At 33.9% G+C, this 21,844-nt stretch overlaps 1 protein-coding gene across 3 annotated transcripts in view; it reads right to left on the minus strand.

Annotated features, from left to right (window-relative positions):
- The window catches only part of CSMD3 (CUB and Sushi multiple domains 3), a gene marked incomplete at its 5' end in the record, with an annotated part of 1,086,230 nt that overhangs the window by 770,201 nt on the left and 294,185 nt on the right, over positions 1 to 21,844 (minus strand). The window lies entirely within an intron of this gene.

Genomic DNA, 21,844 nt, shown 5'->3' on the forward strand with positions numbered 1-21,844 from the left:
TTTAAGTCTTTAATCCATTTTGACTTTATTTTTCTGTATGGTGTTAAAGAATGTTCTAATTTCATTTTTTTTTACATGCAGCTGTCCAGTTTTCCCAGCACTTTACTGAAGAGACTGTCTTTCCTCCATTGTATACTCTTGCCTCCTTTGTCACAGATTAATTGACCATAGGTGCAGGGGTTTATTTCTGGGATTTCTATCTTGTTCCATTGCCCTATATTTCTATTTTTGTGCCAGTACCATACTGTTTTGATGACTATAACTTTGTAGTATAGTCTGAAGTCAGGGATCCTGATTCCTCCAGCTTCATTTTTCTTTCTCAAGACTGCTTTGCTATTCGGGGTCTTTTGTGTCTCCATACAAATTTTAAGACATTTTGTTCTAGTTCTGCAAAAAATTCCATTTGTAATTTGATAGGGATTGCATTGAATCTGTAGATTGCCTTGGATAGTATAGTCATTTTGACAATATTGATTCTTCCAATCCAAGAACACAATATATCTTTCCATATGTTTGTGCTGTCTTCGATTACTTTCATCAGCGTCTTATAGTTTACATAGTACAGGTCTTTTGTCTCCTTAGGCGGGTTTACTCCTAGGTATTTTATTCTTTTTGGTGCAATGGTAAATGGGATTGTGTCTTGAATTTCTCTTTCTGATATTTCATTGTTAGTGTATAGAAATGCAACAGATTTCTGTGTATTAATTTTGTATCCTGCAATTTTACCAAATTCAATAATGAGCTCCAGTAGTTCTCTGGTAACGTCTTTAGGATTTTTTATGTATAGTATCATGTCACCTCCAAACAATGACAGCTTAACTTCTTTTCCAATTTGTATTCCTTTTATTTCTTTTTCTTCTCTGACTGCCATAGCTAGGACTTCCAAAACTATGTTGAATAAAAGTGGTAAGAGTTGACATCCTTGTCTTGTTCCTGATCTTAGAGGAAATGCTTTCAGCTTTTCACCACTGAGTATGATGTTAGCTATAAGTCTGTCATATATGGCCTTTATTATATTGAGGTATGTTCCCTTTATGCCCACTTTCTGGAGAGTTTTTATCATAAATGGGTGTTGAATTTTGTCCAAAGCTTTTTCTGCATCTATTGAGATGATCATATGGTTTTTATTCTTCAATTTGTTGATGTGGTGTATCAATTTGTTGGTGTGCTGTTTGATCTGTGGATATTGAAGATTCTTTGCATCACTGGGATAAATCCCATTTGATTATGTTGTATGATCCTTTTAATATATTGTTGGATTCATATTGCTAGTATTTTGTTGAGGATTTTTGTGTCTATATTATTCATCAGTGATATTGGCCTGTAATTTTCTTTTTTTGTGGTATCTTTGTCTGGTTTTCGTATCAGGGTGATGGTGGCCTCACAGAATGAGTTTGGGAGTGTTCCTCTCTCTGCTATATTTTGGAAGAGTTTGAGAAGGATAGGTGTTATCTCTTCTCTAAATGTTTGACAGAATTCACCTGTAAAGCCATCTAGTCCTGGACTTCTGTCTGTTGGGATTTTTTAATAACAGTTCCAATTTCAGTACTTGTGACTGGTCTATTCATATTTTCTGTTTCTTCCTGGTTCAGTCTTAGGATGTTGCACCTTTCTAAGAATTTGTCAATTTCTTCCAGGTTGTCCATTTTATTGCCATACAGTTGCTTGCAGTAATTTCTTATGATCCTTTGTATCTCTGTGGTGTCAGTTGTAACTTCTCCTTTTTTATTTCTAATTTTATTGATTTGAGTCCTCTCCCTTTCTTTCTTGATGAGTCTGGCTAAAGGTTTCTCAATTTTGTTTATCTTTTCAAAGTACGTTTAGTTTCGTTGATCTTTCCTATTGTTTTCTTCATCTCTATTTCACTTATTTCTTCATTTCTATTTCATTTATTTCTGCTCTAATCTTTATGATTTCTTTCCTTCTACTAACTTTAGGTTTTGCTTCTTTTTCTTTCTCTAGTTGCTTTAGGTGTAAAGCTAGGTTGTTTATTTGAGATTTTTCTTGTTTCCTGAGGTAATACTGTATTGCTATAAACTTCCCTCTTAGGATTGTTTTTGCTGCATCCCATAGGTTCTGGATCATTGTGCTTCCATTTTCATTTGTCTCTGTATTTTTTAATTTCCTCTTTGATTTCTTCAGTGATCCATTGGCTGTTTAGTAGCATATTATTTAGCCTCCACATGTTTGTGTTTTATACAGTTTTCTCCTTCTTGTCATTTATTTCTAATCTCATAGTGTTGTGGTCGGAAAAAAGGCTTGATATGATTTCAGTCTTCTTAAATTTACAGACGCTCTCTTTGTGGCCCAGCATGTGGTCAATCCTGGAGAATGATCCATGTGTACAAGGGAAAGATGTTTATTCTGCTGCTTTTGGATGAAATGTTCTATAAATATCAATTAAGTCTACCTGGTCTAATATGTTATTTAAGGCCTGTGTTTCCTTATATATATTGATAATTACTTTAAATATAAATGGATTAAATGCTCCCACCAAAAGACACAGACTGGCTGAATGGATACAAAAACAAAACCCATATATATGCTGTCTACAAGAGACCCACTTCAGACCTAGGGACACATACAGACTGAAAGTGAGTGGATGGAAAAAGGTATTCCATGCAAATGGAAATCAAATGGAGTAGCAATACTCATATCAGATAAAATAGACTTTAAAATAAAGACTGTTACAAGAGACAAAAAAGGACACCACATAATGATCAAGGGATCAATCCAGGAAGCTATAACACTTGGAAACATACAGGCACCCAACATAGGAACACCACAATATACAAGGCAATACTAACAGCCATAAAAGGAGAAATCAACAGTAACACAATAATAGTGGGGGACCTTAACACCTCACTTTCAACAATGGACAGATCATGCATCTATTTTTGTTCGCATCGTATCTGTATTATTAAAAGAAAGACTGACATATAGTTGAGGTTTATAGGAATTTACTGAATTAAATGAGTGAATACAACGATTTAAGCTCATCATCAAATTAAATTCTGATATCTGAGCCATCTATGGGGTAGAATAAAAAGAAAACACAAGTAATATGTCACTATTCCAAAAGAGATTAATTGATAATTGGAACAAAATGTCAAAACAAAATAGAAGAATGAGAAGGATTGCCAAATAAATTTTAAGAACAAAATGCATGCTGCAGGTCAAAAGCTTTATAATAAAAAGGTAAGCATAAACAGAAAATGATTATTGCTATTCAGTACCAAGCAAGTGGGAGTTAACTAATTTTTAGACTTTTCTCCATATTTAACTTCAATAGAGTACAACTTCTTTAATTGCAGATAGCAGAATTATATATGTGGAGTATTCAAGAGACTCACCAGATAAAATACATGACTTAATCTGTGAATTAAACAAGGTTACTGAATACAAGGACAATATACAAAAATATATCAGCACTGAACAATTACAAACTGAAATTTTTTAAAATATCATTGCTAATAGGATAAAATTTCAAAAATTTAGGAATAAAAATAGTGAAACAAGGAAAGCCTGAGTAAACCTCTAATCATATTTTCGAGAGAAAATATAGACCTATGTAACTAAATAGATCTATGTAAATAAACAGATATTCCACGTAATCTAAAAATGTCAGTTCTCCCCAGATTAATCTAGAGACGAGCCCAGAAATTTGCAATTTGAAACTATGGTTTCAGTAAAGATAGTAGCTACCAGCTCAGTTCTTTCTATTTTATAAAAGCCCTGTCCTTGTTTATACCTTATTTTTAACCTCCATTGCTCTCCTTGACGCCCCACTCCATGTGCTGATTACTACTCTCAGAAGGCAAACTTTAATGCTACTTCATTTAAAAAAGAAAGAATGTTCAGGGTATGATTTCTCTCAAAATTTCCGAAGTCTTATCACTTCTGGTTCAACACAGACTAAATATCAGAAATCTGTGTAGAGCATTTTAAAACACCTATAAATCAACCCCAACCCCAAGGTTCTTATTTACTTGCTTGATAGTGAGGTCAATAGTAGGGCAATTTTTTTTTTTTACATTCTCTTGGTGATTCTAATGCATACTTAGAATCAACAATCACCATAGTAACTCATGTAAAATAGCTAATCCATTCATTTGGGTACTTGACCCTATCTTCTACCTAACTCCAGGTCTTTACTTGGGATCACTTAAGCTGATAAGTATCTCTCCAATACCATCCTAAAAGTCCATATAAGATGGAAGCCAACCCCATCCACCTCCAAATAGCAAGACAAACTAAATTTATCTTGGTCTATTAACCTCCTTTTCCTCTTCCCTTTACAAATTCCTCAGAAAATGTACCTTTGCTTAATGTTTATACTTATTTACCTCCTAGTGATCCCTCAATTAACTGCATTCTTGTTTCTCTTCATACTTTCTATTGAACCCCTTCTCCTAAGCTCAACATTGACTTCCTAATGGACACATACTTGTTAGTATTTTTTAAATGGGTCTCTCAGTGACAGTTGGCATGGTTATTAACTCATTACTCTCCTCTTCTTTGGCTTCCATGTGAAATATTTTACTGGTTACCCTTGTAGCTGTCTAACACTTCTTATCCATCTACCTCACTGCCCCCTCTTTCTCTACCAGTTACTTTAATATCAGAGTTCCCTAGGCTTCTACTCTTCTTTTAATATACTTTCTCCCAAGGTGATATTATCCACTCTCTTTATTTCAACTATCCTCCAGGTAAATTGACGATTCTGTTATCTATGTCATTTAGCTCAATCTTTTTCACTGTCCATTCAATTTTCTAGGGGGAATCTTCAATACTAATAAAACATATTAACCAGTTTGGGTAGCAATTACCCTCTCCAAAATCTTTGTCCATTTCATAGTGATGGACTGCATAAATTTCAGTAGGAAGGGTTACTAATTCTCACCTGGAGACAGAACTCTCAAACACTGTAGGAGTTTGAAGCAGTAGCTGGGGATAAGTAAAAGAGAAGAAATAGTTATCATTTAGACATGAGGAACTTTTGTTTCCAAGATTCTGATTGCAAATATTGTAAAACAGAAACAATACTATGTGTTTACTGCTCCATTTCCTCAGTAAGACTGCATATCACCACCACTCAGGAAGCTAGAATGGTGTCCTGAAGCTAAGGGCTGTCAGATGGGAATTGGGCAAAAGCTACTTAAGTCACATCCAAGCCTAGTTCTTAAAAATATTCTTTGACATCCCTTCTGCTTAGGAATGACACAGACCATGACTTCAATCCCATCTTCTTCTCTTGTACCTTTATAATTTATTTTCTAAAGGGGAGCCTAGAGTATCTTTTGAAAGTGGAAATCAGATCATTTTATGCACACTCTCCTGTTTGTAACATTTTAATGGCTTTCCTTAAATTTAGAGTAAGACCATTGTCCTTACTTTGGCCTTAACTGATCTTAATTCACAGACTTCTCAAGATAACAGCTATCACAGATGGCAATAACTATAAGATCAAGATGGGTCACCAAAGCTACATTAGATATTGCATGGGTGAGAAATAAATATTTGCTGAATTAGACAACTGTAATGTCAAGATCTGTTTACTTCTGCAACATGGACTATTATATAGACAATAAAAATCCATTCCACTGGAACTCATTCTGTCAAATAATTTATTTTAATTAAAGAAATAAGGAATTCTCAATTTCATATTTAAATCTGATGTATTTTTGATTCTTCTCCCTGTTCTACTTCATAGACCAGATCACTGAACAGTCATTTATGTCTTGTGTTTAGTTTTATAAATAACTTGGAGTATTTCACCATATCTAAAATTATAGAACTTAAGCCCCATTTACTTGAAAATGGAAATTTTAAAATGTGAGTGAATCTGTTAATTTAGTTTAAAAAAGACAAGGCTTATTTAAACAGCAAGAACTTAACCCTGTAGGGACAGAAACAATTTATGTCTTTTTCATCCCTGTATTTTCAGTGCTTAGAAATATGACTGACACTTAATGGGGAACCAAAATATCTATCTTAAATGATATTGAATAGAATGGCTTTGGAGGATATTTTACTGACTTTTATATGAACTTTGAATGATTTTTTTCATAAAATGAGAGTATTTCCCTCCTCCAATTCAAGCTTGCTGAACTTAAGAGTATGTACATTTCTCAAATCTTTCCAGATAGGTACTGAGTTCTTTGAAGATAGGAATCATGTTTAATACAACTAATAGTAGTTATATATTTGAGTATTAATTTTATGCCAGTCTCTGTGCTATCAACTTTAAATATATATAAATATTTATCTATTTCCCTACATATTTTTGGTTGATTTACTTATCCATGTTCTATCATTTCTCAATGTCACCAAATTAATATCTTTCTAATGAGAACCTACTGTATAGCACAGGGACCTCTACTCAGTGCTCTGTGTTGACCTAAGTGAGAAGGAAATCCAAAAAAGAGGGGATATTTTTATACATATAGTTGATTCACTTTGCTGTACAGTATAAACTAACACAATATTGTAAAGCAACTATACCCCAAGAAAAAATTTTTTAAATATCCTACCAACATCAATTCCTCTCTCCTCTCTTCTCCCATTAAAATTTATTTGCTACAAGGAAGTAAAGAACGTTTTTTTAAAGTGGAAATGAAATGATGTCAATCACACTTTCCTATTTGTAACATTCTACTAGCTTTTCTTGAATTTAGAATAAAACCAGTGTCCTTACCATGACCTTAATGATTGCAATCCACAGACTTCTCAGTAAACTCAATCCACAGTGCTCATTTTCCATTTCCTTAAATTTAACAAAGCTCCCTCCACCTTTAGGACCTTTGATCTAAACTATTCTCTAAGCTGGTGGTTTCTTCCTCAAGATCTTCCCAAGGCGGCTCAATGATGTCATTCAAACTAGTGAGGTCTTGGTTCACTAATGATTCTAGGTAAAACAGTCCCCAAACAGTCTCTGTCACAACATCTGTTACATTCTCTTCATTCAACTTATCACTATCCAGTAGTTTTTGTTGTTTTCTCACTTATCTCTAGAATACAAATGTCATGTAATCTTGACTGCATTACTAATACACTAGTCACAGAATTATCCCAAGTACTCAGAATGGGGCTGGCTTATAGTAGGTACCTAAATAATACTTTATCTGGTTAAATATATTTTTTGCTCCCCAGTATGTCCATGAAATTTCTTGGACAATTATTTGACAGTTTTATGGTGAGCTTAGAAATGGGGGCTCTAAAATCACAGAGACCCAGGCACAAATCCAACACTAATAAATTGGGTGACCTAAATCAATTTACTTAAATTTCTTCTAAGCTAGATTCTTATTTGTAAAATTATCATTATTTTGAGAGTGCACATTTATTGATTTAAATGTTGCCAACAATCGCTCAGTTACATATTTTCTATTTTCCTTATCAGTGTCCTCGAAGTTTTATTTTTGTAGGTAGGAAAGTTCCTACAAGGTGATGGCATAATTGACTTGTTACTCCCTCTGGCAAAATTGCCACAGCAGGGAGACAAGAAGGCACTCTCAGTCCCATATAGTTCATTTCACTCTTGCCATCTCTACTGATTAAATGACAGGTTCAGTGCTGCTCCTTGTTTCTCATTTTCTGCTACAAAATAGAGTAGTAAGAAGAGAAAAGAAAGTGAGAAAAAAAAGTAGCAAATCCTTGTCCACGAGGAGCCCTGAATAAAGGCAATTTATTAAAGTATTTTAGCATAATTTGAAGAGTACCACAGAACCTGACTGCTTAAAAATTGGCTCTCTCTCAATCTGCTCCTGAATTTACTATATTTTAAATATAAGTTTTCTTTGAAATCTATTTCTAACCAATGAAATTCAGAAGAAAGTAGATATTTAATGAAACAGTTAATTTCAGTTAATAATGGCTAATATTCATTGTGTATATGAAGGCACTGTTCTAAGCTTTTGAAATAGATCATCAACTTTAATCTTAATAATAACTCTATGAAGAAAACAACAAAATTAAACAATAATTATTTGTATCTTACAGAGGAGGAAACTGGGACACAGAAAGGTCAGTAACTAGCCACAAATCACACAGTTAAAAAGTGGTAGAGCCAACTTTCAAATGAAGCCATCTAAAAGAATAGCTTTAATCACAGTACAAGCTGCAGTTTGATATAAAAAATAATGAGAAAAAGCCAAGAATAGAATACCAGCATATACAATGCTGGAGACAATATGGGGAAATGGAAGGAGATGCCCAAAGGAGGAAAAGAGACCAAATCAAACCAAAGACATAGAAAACAAGGACTGTTCTTTTTACTTTTTCTAGAAAGCCCCTCCTGACTAGGCCAAAACACACATGATGAAAATAAACAAGGTTTATGGCAAATTCCTATCTCAATTTATCATCCTCTATATTTGAATAAGAATCAATAGGAAAAATAATGAAATATACAATACAAAATTTCATACTGGGTGAACAACTGGAATATAACATATACTTTACATTTTAGATTTGGTTTCTTAGTAAGTTGTAATCACAAGATTACAGTGATTTATGAAAATAAAACTATCATTATAATATTTCTAGTGTTTTGTATTATTCTGGATTAATTTCACAAAAATATGGATTTGAAGAGAGCATTTTAACTTTTATTTAAATTACTTAAATAATTCGGATAAGATGTTTATATTCATTACACAAATAGAAAGGTATTTTTAATGGCTTCATAATTCATTATTAAGGTTTTGGCCTAATAACACAATATAAAATATGTGTGTGTATGCACTAACATGCATACAAATGCATAAACACACATCCCTAAAATGTCAAAGAAAATGTGGTTATAATGAATCCATCTGCAACCTATTTCAAGTAAAATTATTTATTTTAGTGTTTTTAATGGGATTAGGCAATATTGACATAACACTCTTGTGCAAATTCATGATTACAGTTGACCCCTGAACAACATGGGTTGGAACTGGGCAGGCCCACTTATACGTGGATTTTTTTCAATAAGTATCTACTACAGTACTACGTTATCTATGTTTGGTTGAATCCACGGCTGCAGAATTCAACTAATCCATGGATGGCTCATTATAAAGTTATATGCAAATTTCAACTGTGCTGGGGTCCATGCCCCTAACCCCCACATTGTTCAAGGGTCAGCTGTATATTATAGCAACGCTGACAAAATTTACAACACATTGAAATATTTCCACTTAATTAACAACCGCAGGCCTTTTATGTGCATCAAGAAATTCATTCTTATTTAAATTAATTGAACAAATCTGATACCTTAATGATATTTTTCTTTTTTTATTATTTATTCTAAACTAAATGAGTATTCATATTTTTTGTATCTCAAATGTACATTCTTAGCAATAATGCTCAGGATGTATTTTCAAGTTGGTTTAATATGATTGTTGCTTCCTTTTCTTTTTTATTCTTTTCCTTTTCTTTTTTGGGAGGGATGGAATGGTGTAGTCTATAAGTATCTCGTGACATGAGATGGAATGAAATGGAAAATTATGCAGATCATTATTGTATATTTTTTTGTTGATGACTGTTCTTTAGCTGTAATACAACTTATTTCAAAACAAAGTGTTTTTTGTATACATGTGAATGTGTTGATCAAAATTAGATTTTCATTTGATCAATTTTAAAATTCAAAGTTAAGAATGAATAAAATGAAAACTTTAATACCTCAGTTAATAAGGTATTTACAATATTAGCATTTACTTTTACATGTAAACAGTATTTTCATTTATTCAATTGATAATTTGAGCACCAATTTTGTACAAGGCATTACTATAAGAAATATGTAACAGATTCTACTACAACAAAAGTTGCTATAGCAAAAATGCATTGATCAAAAATTATAGGCAATCCATAGTTCAAGTGTAAATTTTTAGCTGTGTGCTGTTCATCCAAAATCTTGCCACCTACTACTTATCTGGGTCACCTTTTTGAGATGTCAGTTGCCATGTGGTTAGAGAAAACAAAATAATTTTTATAGAGTCCAAAACCAATTATAACTGGGAAGGTAAGTCCAAAGCCAAATGTAAATGAGTTTTGGATACTCTGCTCTTTTGAATAATTTCTCTCTTGGCACAATAAATGAAAACTTGGTTGCACAGTCATACCAAGGGTGAACAGAGGTATAGAACATGCACATTTTCATGCAGGGCCCCAGGAATAGCAAAGCTTATCTGTTTCTAAATGGTTAATTTTAGCATCCATCCAAAATGTCAGTGAGCCAGTTAGTGAGGTGAAGCTGCACTTTAAATGATGTCCAAGTGCTTTTTTATACAGTGTTATTTAACATTTGCATAAAACCAGCTTTTTTGTGTCTTATGTTTCCAAATCAATTTAGCTTTGTGTGCTAATATTTTACTAGAGCCCTGGAGATAAAGAAGCATGCAGGTCAGCCATGTGTGTTGCTAAATCCCCAAAGGAAACCTTCACTAAAAACCAAAAGATTGACACCAGACAAGATTAGCAAAAGAATTAGTCATGCATAATCAACTGTGTTAAATACTGGTGGAAAAAAACATCTGCTTCTCTTGTCCTTCAGGAAAAGGCTATCAGGGTAGAGTGTTAATGCTTCTGGCGTATATTTTTACGTGCTTCTGACTGTGCCATTGTTTTACAAAGATGGATTTGTTAGAACCAACTACCACAGATACTTTAAATGCTACTAATGAGGAAGGCAAGTAAATGCTTCCATGCCCTGTACTATTTAATTCCCAGACCTAACTAGACCCAGAGACCTCCCCAAGGAATACAACAATTAAGTCTCTTTCTCAATCTGGAAATGAATAGGTTTGGGCTCTATCTTCAAAAATGCTATACAATGACTGAAATTTTCCAAACCAACCAACCAACAAACAAAAATATTCAAGCAAGTCCTTTCCCTAAAGGGCTTATTATCTAAAATTGCTGATTAAAACAAAGGAAGAAAATCCTACCAAATAGCTAAAAATCATTAAAGCTCAATTTCTGGGAAAACGGGATTTGTGCAGTTTTTCTTTGTTTTTTTAATATGCTAAATTTTAAGATCTCAAAGAATTATAACTGAAATAGGAAGATTTTTAAAAAAATATTTATTCAAATACCTCTCATATCATCTAATAATATTTAAAAGCTGGATTATTTGGGAGGATTATTTTATTGTTACTATTAAGAAATAAACCAGAGAATAGAAAAGAAAATGATGCATAAAAAGAGATATTCTATAGTTTAGTTCTTATATGTTCAGTCCATCTCTTTCCTTTCTTAGGTCCACATCAAGAAAATAAATCATTTTAGCAGAAGGTCTTCAGCCAATTAGGTGGTTACTTCTTGAGAGATCATCTTTCTTTCTACCTGAAATCTACAGGGACATAGCAAATTGTGAGGTACATTGGATTCAGTGGCTTCATTGATTGAGCATATATATTATGCAAATCCTCTGGTTTACACTTTACTTCTGTTGTTAATTAAGCCTTATTCACAGGCTTATTTTAAAGATGAGGAAATAAGCTCAGAGAGGGTAATGAATTTATCCTCCACTACACAGCTAATAAGCATGTGGATTTAGAAAAATTGCGTGAACACTGTGTGCTAGGCAAAGTAATACCACCCCCCAAAGATGTCATCCCTGGTAACCTATGACTATGTTACTTTACATGGCAAAAAAGAATTAAAAGTTGCAGATGCAATTAAGGTTGCTAATCTGCTGACTTTGAAATGATGGCAAGATCACCCTGAATTATCCCAGCAGGAGACAAATTGAAAGAATGCTTAAATTCACATACACATACACACTATAAGTATATACATATGTGTGTGAAAATATAATAATGTGTGCAAAATTATACATTTGAAAATATGTAAAGTATAACTATATTTGAAAAATATATTAACAAATATAAATAAATATTATATAAGGTTAATACCAAATTTTTTTTTTAATTAATAATTTGGTTGGGCCTCCCTGGTGGCGCAGTGGTTGAGAGTCCGCCTGCCGATGCAGGGGATACGGGTTTGTGCCCCGGTCTGGGAGGATCCCATATGCCGCGGAGCGGCTGGGCCCGTGAGCCATGGCTGCTGAGCCTGTGCATCCGGAGCCTGTGCTCCGCAACGGGAGAGGCCACAACAGTGAGAGGCCCGCGTACCACAAAAAAAAAAAAAAAAAAAAAAAAATAAATAATTTGGTTGGAATTAATAAATGCAATTTTGATGAGAGAGTGAGATTTGAGACAGATTGTTAAGGGAATGGTAACACAGATTGGCAGAAGAATAAATAAGGAGGAAGAAGAGCAAAAGGAGGAGAAAGGGGGAGGAGAATATACAACTCTTTTTACATAGTTGTTGACTGTTTGACAAATTTAGGCATTTTTATCTTTCATAAGAAACAGCAGAAGACTCCGTTTACTTTACCGACTTCAGTTCTTTCCACACCTCACCTCCACCCTTCCTCTCCTCCCAACTAACAAGCAAGCACTCCCACCACCATGAGTCCCACTTTTTTCCCTTCTCCTCTTAGATAATCCCTTCCCCTCTTGTCTCCTTCAATAACTAGATAACTCTTAACTTTTGCTTTCAGCATAATCTCAGTTATTACTTCTCTTAACCCTTTTCTGACTTTTCCAGGCCAGGCAATGGTTTCCATCTAAGTGTTTACATTAGCACCATATAGTGCTACATTACAGTAATATGATTTATTTATCTGTGTCTTCAGGATACCATAAACTCTTTGAGGTCAGGGCTGTGTCTTACCTCTCAATTCCCTTTTGTCTAGCAGAGTTTCTTGCTTCTGGGAAGTGTTTAATTACATTTGTGGCAAGGAGATTACTGAATGAACAATGATTCAGAAATGAGAAATTGGAGTTCTAAAATCGCATATTAACAATCACCTGTCAATGTCCACTTGGATATCTCGCAAGCATGTCAACGTTAAATCAATAAAATGGGGTCATAATTGCTTTCATACTTATCACCTTTTCTTGTGTATTCATATATTCAATCAGCCATTCAGGCATGATACAACATTTATTGATTACTGACTGTGTACCAGAATGTATTTAATGCTTTTGGGACCATCAGCATCACCACCTACTCTGTGGCTCGAACAGGAACTCTATGTATTTCCTCCTTTCCCTCATCCCATTCCCCCATATCTAAGTCACCAGCAAGTCCTATTCATTCTATCTCCAATAAATACTGAATATACCAACTTCTCCATATCTCCAGGTTTAATCCTTTGATACAAGCTGTCATCTGCATCCTCCTCCTGATTTGTCTCCTCATTTAAAGTCTAATCTCCTTTAGTTAATTTCCTATGCAGCAGCACAACTGATATTCTGAGAATGTAAATCAGAACATGTTCCTCTCCTCCTACAATGCTTCAGTGGTTTTGATTACATTTAAACCAAAAGCAGAATTCTTTCCTGTAAGTCCCAAGGACCTGCATGACCTGGTCCCCCAATTTTGCCTTTCCTATTGTGTTGCCAGCTCCAAAGCAACCACTAAGGTCTTCTTTCATTCCACTGAATACTCCAACCAAGTTCTAACTTCAAGGCATTGTATGACTTTTCTTCTGCCTAAAATATTCTTTACTCCACTCCTCACTGGAAAATATCTCTATCAGCTTTTAGAGTTCAGATTAAATATCACCCACAGAGAGAAGCCTTTTCTGACCATTTTACCTTAAAAAGTTATCCATTATTCTTCATTTCTGCCCCCTGTTTCTTCATTTCAGCCTCTTGGTTTTTTTCTTTCATAAACTATTACTATATTTTACAATTTTGCAATTACTTTGGTTTGCTTTGTTTTGTTTTTCTGTCCTGTACCATACGGAACTAAGGATGCTGAGTTTCCTACTGAATATTTAGTTCCTAGCAGAGTGCTTGGCATTTACTACACACTTAATAAAATTTGAAAATTATGAATGAAGAGAGCAAGAAAAAAAAGATAGGAAGGAAGGTAGGTAGACAAGAAGCAATACAGAATTATAACTTGTTGCTTATCTATTAAAACAAAATCAGTAAAAACAGTCTTTTCCCCCCATGGGTAAAATTCAATGACTAGCTCACTGTAGAATAGATTTTACACTTAAAAAATAGTTAGGAAACAAAATTTACATGTAGAATTTTTATTCTATTAATCAATGACTATGTCAATTTTAAGTTTTAAAAAATACTCCATTATATAAATCATATTAAGTAAAAATGTGTTAAAACTGTATTAAAGAGGAAGACCTAGATGCATTGATTTAAATAATAAATCATAAATATAATTAAAATGCATTTCCAAATATAAAAAATAAGTTAATGTGTTTAAGAACTGTAAAAGATACAGTTAATACATGCACAGAGCCTTATTAAAATTCTAAACGTAATTTAATATATAAATCAATTCCAATCACTTTTTCTCATTTCAAGAAGAATTTCAAAATATTGCTCTTCATCGTCTATGCTTTCTTACTTTCAAATTAATCTATAGCTACAGATTGAATGCTTACAAGCAATGTGTGGTGCTAAGTGAATACAGTTCCTCAGGCATAGTGAAAATGTCAACTTTATGGTATAATTTTTTTATGTCAATGGATAATACAATATTTTATAAAACCTCAAAATTGCATTTCTGCTTAAATTTTCTGTTTACTGAAACTGTCTTCCGTTGGAAGTAATCAGTACTTTCATATTTTCTTAACAATGATTACTGCATATATGAACTGTTGCATACAGAAACAATATTAAAATGCATAATGAAGACGATTTTCACAAACACAGAGTTCAATTTTACACACATTTTTATAAGCATAAACCTGGCCAACCGAAACTCAATGACTACAATTCACTGACACATATTTTCTCAGGGTACTCCCACCTTTTGAAGATATAAGTGGCAAAGGAGTGGGAAACAGGTCATAGAAGGCATGGAAAGGAAAGCTTCATCCATTTTTTTCCAGACCTCAGAGAAATGTTCTCTATTTTCTTTCAGCATTCCAATGATAAGGAAGAGACCTAGCCAAAGGATTCAACAGCAGGCCACTCAGCCCCCCCAACTGATCAGAGTTAAGGATGAAAAAGGAAATCTATCCCATCTTATTAATATGGGCAACTAGACAGAGCCTTGTGATGAAATTCCCATTAACTGAACAAATATTTATTGACAACCTGCTAAGACCTACCGCTGTGCCAAGCATTAAGGATAGAAAGATGAAGTATTATAGCCTCAAGAAACTTCATGTCCAGTAGGAAATAATAAATTACATGTAAAAAACCATTTTGGAAATACTGAAGAGTAGGAGCTATCCCAAAGAGACTTCATGGAAAAGTATACTACACATTTGTATACTTTCTTGTATAGTCATTAAAACATGACTATGAAATTAGCCAAAAAAAAGAAGGAAGGGAGAGTGGAAGACATTTCATGCTAAGAAGGTAACCAGAACAAAGAAAAGGAAGTGAAAACAGAAGGATCTGAGTGGGGAAATCCAACCTATAGTTAGAAATAAAAATTTCACATTGGGCTTGCTTTTCATACATGAAAAGATGTCTCAGGAGTGACTGTGGCAACATGATGGATGGAGCCTGGAATTGTACTTGGCCATGAATTTGTTCTCTCAGAGACAGGAAGATGGATGCAGCCAGTAATTTTACAGAGAACTTTTAGTTTATACATGTTTTGACTTTATTATATTTTGAAAATCTGACATATTAATAAATTTATAACAGTAACATGGATATAATTAATACTATTTGCATACTATTATTACCAGCATTATTAATCATTAAGGTTAAAAATAATAGCATCTTATATGTTATTGAGCACTTTGTGGCATGCACTGTACTAAATGCTTTGCATGCATTATAATTATAATCCTTTAAGGGAAGTAAAATAAGATTAATCTGCATAAGATATTGGGTTGGACAAAAAGTTTGTTCGGTTTTTTCTGTAAGATAGCTCTAGCAGGACTTAGTTGTCTTTAACTTCTTTTGAAACAATTTTGTTAGCTTGTATTGTGATAGCTGTCATATCAGGGTGCATTCCTAAAAAACTTGTCAAAATTGGTGAATTTTTGTGTAGCTATTTTAATATTGGAAATGGAATTTAAAAAGCAACATTTTCAGCATATTATGCTTTATTATTTCAAGAAAGGTAAAAACGCAAACGAAACACAAGAAAAAGATTTGTGAAGTGTATGGAGAAGGTGCTGTGACTGATCAAACGTGTCAAAAGTGGTTTGCGAAGCTTCGTGCTGGAAATTTCTCTCTGGACTATGCTCCACGGTCCGGTAGACCAGTTGAAGTTGATAGCTATCAAATTGAGACATTAATTGAGAACAATCAATGTTATACCACATGGCAGATAGCCAACATACTCAAAATATCCAAATCAAGCCTTGAAAATCATTTACACCAGCCTGTTCATGTTAATCGCTTTGATGTTTGGATTCCACATAAGTGAAAAAACCTTCTTGACCGTATTTCTGCATGTGATTCTCTACTGAAACATAACGAAAACATTCCGTTTTTAAAACAAATTGTGATGGGTGATGAAAAGTGGATACTGTACAATAATGTGGAACAGAAGAAATTGTGGGACAAGCGAAATGAACCACCACGAACCACACAAAAAGCCGATCTTCATCCAAACAAGGTATGTGTATATGGTGGGATCGGAAGGGAATCCTCTATTTATGAGCTCCCTCAGGAAAATTAAACGATTAATTCCAATAAGTACTGCTCCCAATTAGACCAACTGAAAGCAGCACTTGACGAAAAGCATCCATAATTAGTCAACAGAAAACGCATATTCTTCTATCAGGATAACGCAAGACTGCATGTTTCTTTGATGACCAGGCAAAAACTTACAGCTTGGCTGGAAAGTTATGATTCATCCGCCATAATCACTAGACATTGCACCTTCAGATTTCCATTTATTTCAGTCTTTACAAAATTCTCGTAATGGAAAAAATTTCAATTCCCTGGAAGACTGTAAAAGACACCTGGAACAGTTCTTTGTTCAAAAACATAAAACGTTTTGGGAAGAAGGAATTACAAAGATGCCTGAAAAATGGCAGAAGATAGTGGAACAAAACAGTGAATATGTTGTTCAATAAACTTCTTGGTGAAAATGAAAAATGTGTCTTTTATTTTTACTTAAAGACTGAAAGAATGTTTTGGCCAACCCAATAGCAATCAATCAGAGAGAGAAGTAGTTAGGAAAAAGAAGTGAAGTCTCCACAGGATGAGTAAGAGTTTTCCAAATAGAAGGAGAAAGGGTTTTCCAAAGAGACAACACATGAGAATTCACAAGAATATTCAAGACATATTCTGGAAATAGGAAGACCCTTGTGTGGCTGTGCATTGGGAGTAGGGAAGGGGACTTACGTGTAATGAAATTGAAAAAGTATGCTGAGTCCAAATTAGCAAGTCATTTGTCTTAGTTAAGAAGTGTGAAGTTTATCTTGGAGCTTTCAGTTTTGTTTTGTTTCGTTTTTTTCAGCTAGTGAGTAACAGGATTCCATAAAGAAAACATAAAGATCAGTCCGAGGTTTCTAGCTTAAGACAGCATCTTGATAGTAGATAACGTTTCCGCCAGTATGTTCTTGGAATAAACATAAAGCCAAGGACACAGGCAATAGAAGCAAAAAATAAACAAATAGACAAAAAAAGGACTACATCAAACTTAAAAAATATTGTGCATCAAAGGACACAATCAACAGAGTGAAAAGGCATCCTACGGAATGGGAGAAAATATGTGCAACTCATATATCTGATAAGGGGTTAATGTCCAGAACATATAAAGAACTCCTACAACTCACTGACTAAAAGAATCAAATAACCCAAATAAAACTGGGCAAGAAACTTGAATAAACATTTCTCCAAAGATGATATACGAATAGTCTACATGCATATGAAAAGTTGTTCAACATCATTAATCAACAGAGAAATGAAAATCAAAACCACAAGATATCACCTTGTGGGATCATCACACCCATCAAGATGACTACTGTCAAAAAATAACAAGAAAATAGCAAGTGTTGGCAAGGATGTGGAGCAACTGAAACCCTTGTATACTGTCGGGAGAACTGTAGAATGGTGCAACCTCTACAGAAATCAGTTTGGAGGTTCCTCAAAAATTAATAATAGAACTACCATATGATCCAGGAATCCCACTCTGAGTATAAATCAAAAAGAATTGAAAGTAGGGTCTCAAACAGATATCTGCACATCCATGTTCACAGTAGCACTATTCACAATAACTACAGAGTGGATGAATGGATAATCAAAATATTGCATACATATACAAATGAACATTATCCAGCCTAAAAATAGAAGGAAATACTGTCACATGGTATGAGTCAAATAACCCAGTCACTAAAAGACAAATATTATATGGCTCCACTAAGCTATCTAAAATACAACTGACCCCCAAAAAGCACAGGTTTGAACTGTGCAGGTCCACTTATACACGGATTTCTTTCACTAAATATGCACTACAGTACTACATGATCTGTGACCTGTGGGTGTAGAACTGCCTATACAGAGGGCTGACTGCAAAGTTATATACAGATTTTCAACTGCACAGGGTAGGCGCCCCTAACCTCCGTGTTGTCCAAGAGTCAACTGTAGTCAAATTCATAGAAACAAAACAGAATGGTAGTTACCAGAGGCTGGGAGGAAGAAGAAAAAGGGGAGTAGTTGTTTAATGGGTATAGTTTTATAGTTTTGGATTTGCAACATGAAAACAATGTGAATATACTTCATTCTACTGAACTTCACACCACTTAGAAGTGGTGAAGATAATAAATTTTAAGTTACCTGGTTTTTACCACACACACACAAAAAAGCTAATGAGGCCAAAATAAGCAATACCGGCATTTAAGAATTACAGATTGCAGCAGTTTTCAGAGTTAATAAACTCATATATGATCAAATACCAAAATGCTTTTCTTGTTCTGGGCTAAATTGTAGAGTAGGTAAAGTCTTTCTGTCTTATTGTCATTCTTCTACTTTACCTCCTTATACTACTTTTTTCATTATAACCTCAGCTCTTAGAAGGAATGCCTCATATAGGTTTAATTCTTTTTCTTCATCAGGATTAAAATTTTTAAAAAATGAAGAATCTTCTTTGGTGTTCTATGTGTCCTAGGTACATTCATTTCAGTTTCAATAGCATGCTTTCAGTTGAGGTCAGTGCTCATTCAATTCTATCTTATAGTACTCATGAAGCCAGTCATTGACACAGACAGTCCACTTGTTACAGGACAATAGTCAAAGAAATCAAAGGGTTTGGTTTAGAAAGGGTGTTAGAACATGGCTAGCCGTTTATAGGGTGTAAACTAAAAATGACAACTCTAATCTTGTTAGAGGGGTCCTGTATCTACACTATACACATACATATACATATACCTACCTATGCATGACACATGCCTGTACACATGCACACATACATACATACACATTTGTGCCTACATATATTTATATCTTTTTTTTAGGCCTTTATAATTTTATAAGATAATCTCAGTGCAGGGGATGTGTGTGCTGCTATGCCATTTATATTTACATACACATATGTTCAAAGAGGGACTCCAGCTCTGCTTTTTAATGCAAATGTTGATGTTGTATACCTGACACATATTAGGCTATAGATGATCATTTCCACACTAATTTGGCTATATGTAGACATAAACCGAATATAAACACCATTTTCAAATTACTGATAAATATGAATAATTAAATGAGTGATAAAAATGATAATTCCAGCATATAGGCACATAATAAAAATATAAATAACTTAAATGACCTACAAGCTCAGTCATAAATCCAGTTCTTTGGCCCTAGTTATGTTTCTTTAGACTGAATAATTTTCTTGATTTTTGATATCAAGTAATATGTATTATGTTCCTACTGGGGAGGCGACTCTGTATGAAAAATGGCTTTGTGAAACTCAAAAGAATATTTGAGTAGACTGTATTTCTAAACACTACATAATTTAGCTCAGTTTAAGGAGAGTTGGATTCTATATTCTAATCAGAATATGTGAGTTGCTTCTTATTGTGTAAAGTCTCTATTATTTAAACATTAGGAATTCCCAAATGCTTAGAAAAAATGTATTTAAGTCCTGAGGGCAATTAATTTCAATTTCATTTATGTATTTTGCAGGCAAGTCATTATTTTCTTAGAAGCCAATCATTGTTTTCTTGATTTGAAATGATCCAAATCAATGACTCTTAAAGAACCACCCAAGGAAACTGATCCCTTCCCCCACAGGCCACTACTGGGTTGACCTCTGCAGAAACATGTGCTAATAAATTTGAATTAAGCTCTAAAATATGAAGAAATTTTAAAATATGAAAAATATATTTTATGTCTGAATTCAGCTGAAAAGTGCTTAATTTGTCTGATTAGTGTTTCATTAATTTTTTCATGTAAAAATATTTTGAATGTCTATTATATATCAGGCACTGTGTTAGATACTGAGAATGCAAACATGCACAATGTAGCCCTTGAGGAACTTACAAGAAGTATGGGGGAAAGACCCATGACCATAATAAAATAAATTATTTTAAGTACTGTGAGAACAAATTAAGTATGAGAACAGCTAGAAAATGGAGGGGATGGTCAAGTGTCTCTGGTATTGGGAAGCAGCGCTGATAAAGATGTAGAAAAGTGTTCTGAGACACAGGAGACAAGTATTTGCTACTAACTGCTTTGCCCACTATGATAACCACTAGCCATATGAAGCTCCTGAGCATTTAAAATGAGACTACTATGACTGATGAAGAGAATTTTAAATTATAGTTAATTAATATTTAAATTTAAATAGCTATCTTCAGCTAGTGGCTACCATATTAGGCAGCAGATCTCTACAAAACTGAATAATTTGGTATGGCTGGGACATAAATCATATTGTTTAAAGATCATGGTAATAGATGGAGCTGAAGAGAAAGACAAAGGCAAGAACTAAGAGAGCCTTCTTTGCCACAGGTAAGTCAGATAAGTAGGATGACAACACAAAAGACCCTATCAAATTTATTAAATGATCACAAGTGACAGAAGCAAAAGTAGTTTTTCTTGGAGTTTTGGAAGCAGAAGCCTGGTTTTAGTGGATTAAAGAAGTTAGTGAGAAGTGAGGAAGTGAAAACAGTAAGAATCTACTATTTTTCAGATATGTTGAGTATAAAGAGAAAGAGAGATCCATAGGAAGGTGGGGTTGAGAAAACATGGGTGTAAGGAAGGATTGTAAATTGGGGAAACTAGAGCATGTTCACAGGTAGTGGAGGAAGTCAGAAATACAGATCATTTTATAGACAATAGTTTGAACTAATAAATTCAGTAAAGCTGCAGGATACAAAGTCAATATACAAAAATGTATTGGGTTTCTTTAGAGTAACAATGGATTATCAGAAATATAAATTAAGAAAACAATCCATTTATAATGCATCAAAAAATACCAAGGAATAAATTTAACCAAGGAGATAAAAGGCTTATATATTGAAAGCTACAAGACATCAATGAAAGAAATTGAAGAAGACACAAATAAATGGAAAGATATTCCATGCTCATGGACTGCAAGAACTAATATTGTTAAAATGTCCATATTACCCAAAGCAATATACAATTCAATGCAATCTATATCAAAATTCCAATGACATTTTTCACAGAAATAGAGCAAACAACCCCAAAATTTGTACAGGACCACAAAAGACCCTGAATTGCTGAATAGCAGAAACAATCCTGAGAAGGAAGAACAAAGCTGGAGGTGTCATGCTCCCTGATTTCGAACTAATTACAAAGCTATAGTAATTAAAACAGTATAATATTGGTATAAAAACAGACACATAGATCAATGGAACAGAACAGAGAGCCCTGAAATAAACCCACAC

This window comes from Hyperoodon ampullatus (assembly GCF_949752795.1).
Source record: "Hyperoodon ampullatus genome assembly, chromosome: 17".
Classification (NCBI taxonomy): Eukaryota; Metazoa; Chordata; class Mammalia; order Artiodactyla; family Ziphiidae; genus Hyperoodon; species Hyperoodon ampullatus.